The sequence below is a fragment of the Triticum urartu genome, chromosome 4A, assembly GCF_056163025.1.
Source record: "Triticum urartu cultivar PI428250 chromosome 4A, HENAU_Tu73, whole genome shotgun sequence".
In the NCBI taxonomy this organism is placed as follows: domain Eukaryota; kingdom Viridiplantae; phylum Streptophyta; class Magnoliopsida; order Poales; family Poaceae; genus Triticum; species Triticum urartu.
Window position 1 is genome coordinate 289,955,865 of NC_141876.1, and position 7,745 is coordinate 289,963,609.

General features: G+C 55.5%; 1 pseudogene; it reads right to left on the minus strand.

Annotated features, from left to right (window-relative positions):
- Positions 1-4,360: 4,360 nt before the first annotated feature.
- LOC147975619 (uncharacterized) lies at positions 4,361-5,223 on the minus strand (annotated as a pseudogene).
- Positions 5,224-7,745: the final 2,522 nt, after the last annotated feature.

A 7,745-nucleotide genomic window follows, 5' to 3' on the forward strand; every position in this document is an offset into this window, starting at 1 on the left:
TAAAATGGGGTCGTGCAACCAAGGAATGAGAAAAAATGTGGAATCCACAAAAATGCTCTTGCTGCACAACACTAGAGAGATGCTAGCACGGTTGGACAATAGGCGGATACGAAACTTGTGCACAACCTACTAAGCAAAAATGCAATGACTTCTATCCCAAGTATGCTATACGTATGGTATTCCAATGATATGATCCAAGTTGATCGAGTATGACAATCTTAATGTAGTATGATGCGCTTACAAGCTCTTTGCTTATCTTACCCTTTTGCTTAAAAGCTTGTTTGGCTCTTTCACTTTTGAGCTCTTTTCTCATGCAAAACTTCATGAACCAAGATAGCAATTGTGTATGCGATGACAACTTTGTGACACAAAAGATGATACCAAGAGATGTACCAAGATGATATGGTATGTATGCTATGCGAAGTATGACCACTAATGTGCACAAGTATCATAGCCGACAATAATCAAAGGCTAGTCCCAATAGGCAAGATACGCAAAATTGGGCTATGGTGGTTATCATTGTAATGGCAAGGTGTAGACCAAGATGTCTTTGAGATTGTCGTCCTTGCTTATGGTTGAGGGTGTCAAAATTGTTGAGCGGTTGTTGTCGATGACGAGTCCATGGTGAAGATGAGCGGTGGTGATGTTGATGTCGAACCGTACCTAAATAGCCAAAACACAATAGGACATGGGAACCGCAACTTAAATTATAAAAGCAAAACATGTCAACATTGTCGGAGTTGGTAGCGGGTAAGTGATGGTGGTTGCATCAAGCGGTGGTGGTATGTGGAAGGGATGGTGGTATGCGAAAGTGTACGTGGGCACCGGAGCAAAATTTGATGAAAGTTAGGCAAGAAACGGGCCGGTGGATGGAAGTGATGTTGTCCAGGGCCGGATGTCCGGGCTTGATGGCCGTATGTCCGGGGGTCGGGCCGGATGTCTGGGGTCGGGATCCGTGGATGAACTTGATGAACTCGAGGGGAATTCAAAATTCTGGGCCAAAATTCGAGAGATTTTGTGGATGGAAATTGGGGAAAAGATGGGGAAAGCTAGATCTGCTTGCAACACACGAAATCCGTGGATCAAATCCAACAAAACTCCATCGCACCAACAAATCACAAAAAAAATTGGGGGGCTACTTTTGTGGTCAATTTTTGAATTTGGCACCAACAAAACAAGGCTAGAAAACAAAGAGGGGAGGCTCCGAAATCGCGATCAACATGGCTCATGGTACCAAGATAATGTAGGGTGAAACCCTAAATGCCCGATCTTTCACAAAAGGAGTGGATCCTGTGATAAACACGAAGAACATGAGGGGAAAACACAAGGGGAAACATGAGAGAATCACTAAAACCAACAAGATTCGGTCACACATATGCTAGATCCTCGAAACACAAGGAGATACATGATCCAAATCCAACAAAGGACGATACAAGAGGTAACTAGTTCATCTTCGTGAGGAGGCCTTGAGGGGGTCTTCCCTTGAGGTGTCTTGAATCCGCTTGGGGGATCTTCTCTAAAGAGGTCGTGGACTCCAATGGAGAAGTAATCAAGTGGATGAGCAAAGCTCTATCTCTAATATGAGCTATCACATTGCTAACCCTAGAGAGAGGGTGGATGAGGAGTATACATAGTCTAGGTGGGCGAAGGGGTGCACGGGCCTCGGCCCTTTACTGTGCGTAGATAGATGTTCGGGCCTTCCCACGGGGCCGGAGGTCTGGGCTGGGGGCAGATGTCCGGGCTGGAGGGGTTGGCCTCGTTGCTTTTGGGACAGGAGGTGTCTCGATTTTCGGGCTTCGACCGGATTTCCGACCTTGGTCGGATGTTCGGGCTGGGGCTGGATGTCCGGAGCCTATAGGTGCTTGGCGGTTGGGCGGATGCTATGGGTGATACTCTAGGGGCCGGGCGTCCGGGGTCATGGTCGGATGTCCGGGTCCTGGGAGCTGTTCTTGACTCCTTCTGTTGGTTCTCTGCATCCGTGAACTTGAGGACTTGTCTATCTTCACGTGCATCTTCGGGAGGGTCCTCTTGGTACCTAATCATGCACAACATTCCGGACTTAGGTAGTAGCCATGTCTCGAGTGGATCATATGTGATATCACTAAGGAAGGAAGTCACCTCGGTCTCGAGAGCTCTTGCTCGTGCTCGTGTCATAGGTCCTCTTGGCACTTGGTGAGATGATGGTAGGTCCATGGGGATGACCATAGGATGCTCCGAAACAGGGTCTATAGTTAATAGCTAGATGGCTTCCTCTCTCACTTTTAATTCTCAATACAATGGTCTCTTGGAGATCTATTTGATGTAACTCTTTTTTTTTGCGGTGTGTTTGTTGGGGTCCGATGAACTTTGAGTTTATGATCAGATCTATGTTTTTATCCATCAAAGTTATTTGAGTCTTTTGATCTCTTATATGCATGATTACTTATAGCCTCGTATTTCTTCTTCGAATCTTTGGTTTAGTTAGGTCGACTAGATCGATTTTCCTTGCCATGTGAAGAGGTGCTTTGTGATGGGTTTGATCTTACGGTGCTTGATCGTAGTGAAAGAAGGGGAACCGACCCGTATGTATCATTGCTATTAAGGATGCATGGTGGCTGACAGCCTCTCTCTCTCTCGCACCCCACGAGATGGGATGGGCACGGTGTGCATGCTTGGGTCAGCCCAACGGAGCTGAAGATGACCTGAGGGCCTAGGCCACAACAGCCGCCAGCCCGCCTGCGCACACCTCGCCAAGACCTTGGCGTCCGAGTCCTCGGGCGATGCTCTCGAGCGAGCCTATGGGTACACGCGGCTTGAGGTCTCCAGAAGAATCCGCCTCCTAACCTTGGCTGGGCACCGTGGCCCGGCATAACGATAACGATCCACCCCTGCTCAGGGGGTGTGGGCGCGCGAAAAGCAAAGAGAAGGCGGCATAAGGGAGTACAATGATACTCAATACATCATCAAGAAGTTCTTTTGAAAGTGCTTTCACATCCCCGCAGGGTCACATTCAAAGTCTTAATAGGAAAATAGGGGAAAGGTAGCTTAGGGAGACGCGCCATCGCCGTCGCTACTGCTGCCTTCGTCGTCGCCAGCCCCACGCTCCTCGATCATAGGCAGGCCCTCATCACCAGCAGGGGCAAGCTCTGCGATCAGGTCGTCCACGTGATCCTCCACCCAGTCTGCTAGGGCCCCTTGAATCACCTCAAGCACGTGGCTGTCACGGCCTTGAAGCCAAAGTCAGGATCTAAGTGAAGAAGGTGGATGAACACACGCGAGGCTGCATGCACAAGAAGGTTGCGGCTCTTCTCTTCGACAATCTGGCGCACGTTCTCCGCCACACCTACAAGACGTTCCATGACCCTGATGAAGAAATCAAGATAGCCGGCATTGTCGCCACCAAGTGGGCCGGAGACGTTCTCGTCACAGATGCTGCCCAGGGCCGGTTGGCCCTATGCTAAAGGCCCTGGAACGTCTCGGAGCATGTGTGTTGCAGTCCCCGGGCTCGCTCCGCCTCGTACGAAGCCTTCTCTACCAGGGAAGTGACATCCTCCACCTGCATATAGAGAAAAGACAGCTCGGCCTCGACCACGGCTTGAGCATCCATCACAGCCTACTCATGCCGCTCCGCCGCGACTAGCTTCTTGAGGCCATCAGCCTCGCCCTTCAACTCGCCATGCCGCGTGCAGAAATGAGTCTCCTAAAGCATCAGCCTCTAGCAGTAGTCCTCGGCGAGGGCCCTGCGGACCCCGCCACCCTCTCATTTGCCTCCCCCTGGATCATCGCCTCCTGGGAGGCGAGGGCATCCTCGGCCGCGGCCACTTGGAATTCCATCACCTCCAGCCGCTCGCGCTCCAGGCTTTGCTCCAGTGCCTCCAGCATCAGCGTGTCCTCAAGCATGTGGTGCCTTAGTTCGCCCGTAGGCGGCCCACCTGCCGAGGCGGCTTTGCGCGCCTGGACTTGCCACTCGAGGGCGGTGTTTGAAGCTTGAAGCTCCTTCTCGCACCTCTCGGCCGCCTCGCACTGGCATTCTGTGGCTCGGGCATCCTGAAGGGCACGATCATGGGACTCCCTCACCGCGGCAAGGGACTCCTGGGCCTCCGTGCGAGAGTGCTCGCGCCGTAGACTACCGAAGTAGATGACGACCTCAAGCTGGCGCCACTCGCGCGCCAGGCACAAACACTCCGCCTCAAGGCGCGTGTCAACATCGCCAAGCTCCACCCAAGGTGGCCTAGCGCACTCGCCACCTCCAGAAGAAGGCCGTGTCGGATGGTGTTGCGCCCGCGTGCAAGCTCCAACACCTGGGTGGGGCTTTCCTCCGCCCCTGAGTCAGCAGAGGAGGCGCGCGAAGACTCACCCGTCTCCGGCAGGGGCACAGGGGCTAGGTCTCCACCACCCGATCCTCTGGTCTAAGGCGGGGCCCGACGATCATAGGCGGGCCCTCGTCACCGGTAGGGGCAAGCTCCACGATCAGGTCGTCGATGTGATCCCCCACCCAGTCCACTAGGGCACTTTGAATCACCTCAGGCACGGGGGCTGTCACGGCCTCGAAATCAAATTTAGGATCGAAGCGAAGAAGGTGGCTGAATATGCGTGAGGCCGCACGCACAAGAAGGTCGCGGATCTTTTCTTCGACAAGCTGACGCACCTTCTCAGTCCCACCTTCAAGACGTTCCACGACCCTGGTGAAGAAACCGAGATAGCCGATGTCGTTGGCAACAAGCACGCTGGAGGCATTCTCATCATAGATACTGCCCAGGGCCCGGTTGGCCCTATGCTCAAGGGCCTAGAACATCTCGGCGCATGTGTGATGTAGTCCCCGGGCTCGCTCTGCCTCATCGACGCCTTATCTACGAGGGAAGTGACATCCTCCACCTACTTATAGAGAAAAGACAACACGGCCTCGACCGCGGCATGAGCATCCACCACAACCTTCTCGCGCCGCTCCGCCGCGGCTAGCTTCTTCTTGAGGCTATCAGCCTCGTCCTTCAGCTCATCGCGTCGCGTGCATAAACGAGTCTCCTGAAGCTTCAGCTTCCGGCGGTAGTCCTCAGCGAGGGGCCTGCGGACCCCCGCCACCCTCTCATTGGACTCCCCGTGGATCATCGCATCCCAGCAGACGAGTGCTTCCTCGGCGCCGGCCACTTGGCGTTCCATCACCTCTAGCTGCTCATGGTCTAGGCTTTGCTCTAGCACCTCCAGTGTTAGCGTGTCCTCGAGCATGCAAAGCCTCGCTTCACCCATAGGTGGCCCGCACTACGAGGCGGCTTTGCACGCCTGGACTTGCCGCTCGAGGGTGGCGTTTGAAGCTTTAAGCTCCTCGCGCCTCTTGGCCACCTCGCGCCGACAGTCCGCGGGTTGGGCCTCCTCAAGGACATGATCGCGGGCCTCCCTCACCATGGCGAGGGACTCCTCGGTGTTCGCATGAGCGTGCTCGTGCTGCGGACGACCGAAGTTGATGGTGACCTCGAGCTGGCGCCACTCGCGCGCAAGGCGCAAATGCTCCGCCTGAAAGTGCATGTCGATGTCACTGAGCTCCACCCAAAGGTGGCCTGGCACGCTCGCCACCTCCTAAAGAAGGTCGTGTCGGATGGCGCTGCGCCCACGTGCGAGCTCCAACGCCTGGCCGGGGCTTTCCTTTGCGTCCCAGTCAGCAGAGGAGGCACATGAAGACTCACTAGTCTTTGGCAGGGGCCCGGGGGATGGGGCACCACCACCCTATCCTCTGGTCCGAGGCGGGGTCCGAGGATGGCACCATCGTGTGAGCCACCCGGCTGCCGATGAGGATCAGCTGGGGAGCCCTTGGCACTGCCCCTGCAATCCGGAGGCCGCCCTTGAAGAAGGATGCTGGGGATGCAGGCCCGAGGCCCCCCAGGGGTGGCCCCCACTTGGGGGCGGATGCCTCCTTACGTGCAGCCGCGCAGCTTGTGAGGCGCGGGATCACCACGGGATCGGCGCCCTCCGGAGGCAGCGCCTGAGGCACACTCGTTCCTTCGTCAGAGGGGAACCTAGGGAACAAGAGTCAAAGAAACATGATGTACGAGAATCAAGGAAGTCAGGGTGCTTACTCGTCTGTGGCGATCCACTTCCACCTCTTTAGGGCCCTCGGGGCGGGGCTGTGGCGGCCATCAGACTCCTTCCTCCTCCGGGACGTGCGGGGACCGGAGAGCAGCACACCGGAACCTAGCGTGTGGCCTCCCGCTATGGGTGTGGCGGCCATGTCCTCATGCGAGGCATCTTCTCCACCGCTCGGAGGGGTGAGGACAGGTCCTTGAGGGACGCGTGGCTCAGGAGGCTCCCCCATAGCTGCCGCGGGGGCACACACGTCAGGACCTCAGACACCTGGGTCAATAGTAAGGGGTTGTCACGGGGCCCCATGTGGTCCTTGCGAAGCAGCCCTCACCGATCGAAGCGCGGCATCTTCCCAGAGAAGGCTCCCCCGTTCAGGTAATTGTACAAGGGGGACCCTCCTGAAGGAAGCGCGGCAGGTTCTCCGCCGGTCAGGAGGCGAAGCACCCCGTGCAGTGTGGTGGAAGGGAGCGAATGCTTCTGAAGCCTCATGGCGTCTTCGGGGCCTATGAAGGCCCACATTGGGAGGGAGTGGCGCTGGAGTGGGGTGATGTGCCACCGAACAAACTTCCTCACCACCATTGACATCATCACCCCCACCTTCCTCAAGTCAGCAAGCCTGGCCATAACCCGCTCAAGCCGTAGATCGACAAGCTCCATGTGTTCCCAACCTTTGCTTCTGAAATCCCTCCATGTCCTGGTGGAGCGTGGTGTCAATGTCGATGCCTGCAGCCGCCTCCACCGCTCGGAGCGACACACACCCAGAGCGCTGCACACCAGCAACCATATGAAGGGAGAAGAAGTGGCAGAGCAAGGCCACAGATGGGGAGACGCCCACGAAGGCCTTGCACAAGAACATGAAGGCAAGGAGGAGAACAATGGACATAGGGTCGAGGTGCAGTGTGTGGACCTGGTAGTGCATAAGCACAGCATTGAAGAAATCCGAGAGAATGGCGGCAGCAAGCCAGAGAAGAGGGCATGGAGGTGAAGAGGGATGTCGGTGGCCTCCATATCGGCAAGACACTGGGAGGTGGGCTAGATCTTCATCATCTTCCACTCATTGGAATCGGTGGCGATCCCATGCCGGACCTGTCTAGCCCCTCGCGGTTAACCACAATGGACCCAGTGCGGGCTTGGGCCCTGCCGAGGCCCCGCCGCCATCGGAGCTCTTCCACTCTTTTTCTTGGGAGCCATGGCGGCGAGGTCGATTGATGCAGGCGCAGGATCCGGCGAAGAAGGTGCGGGTTTGCAGAAGGGGGAAGGAGCAAAAGGCAAGCACGCGGCAGGGCGATGGTGGCTCTGCGGCATGCGCCAGTGTAACACCCACAATGCGGCTATATCTCCCACGTGTCGGGGCACGACTTAGAGGCATAGCCGCATGGTAGGCCTGCCGCAAGAGGGGTAATCTTTACACATCCCATGTACTGAATAAGAAAGGGATAAAGAGTCGGCTTAGAATCGCCACTTGACACAATACATAAATAGTTCATACATCATCCAAAGTACAATCAAAGGTCTGACTATGGAACCAAAATAAGGAAAGACAACCCCAAATCCTAGATCCCTGATCGTCCCAACTAGGCTCCACTACTGATCATCAGGAAAGGAAACATAATAACGACCCAAGTCTTCATCGAATTCCCACTTGAGTTCGGTTGTGATGGCCTGGCTTATTAGGGGTGATAGACTACTCATAT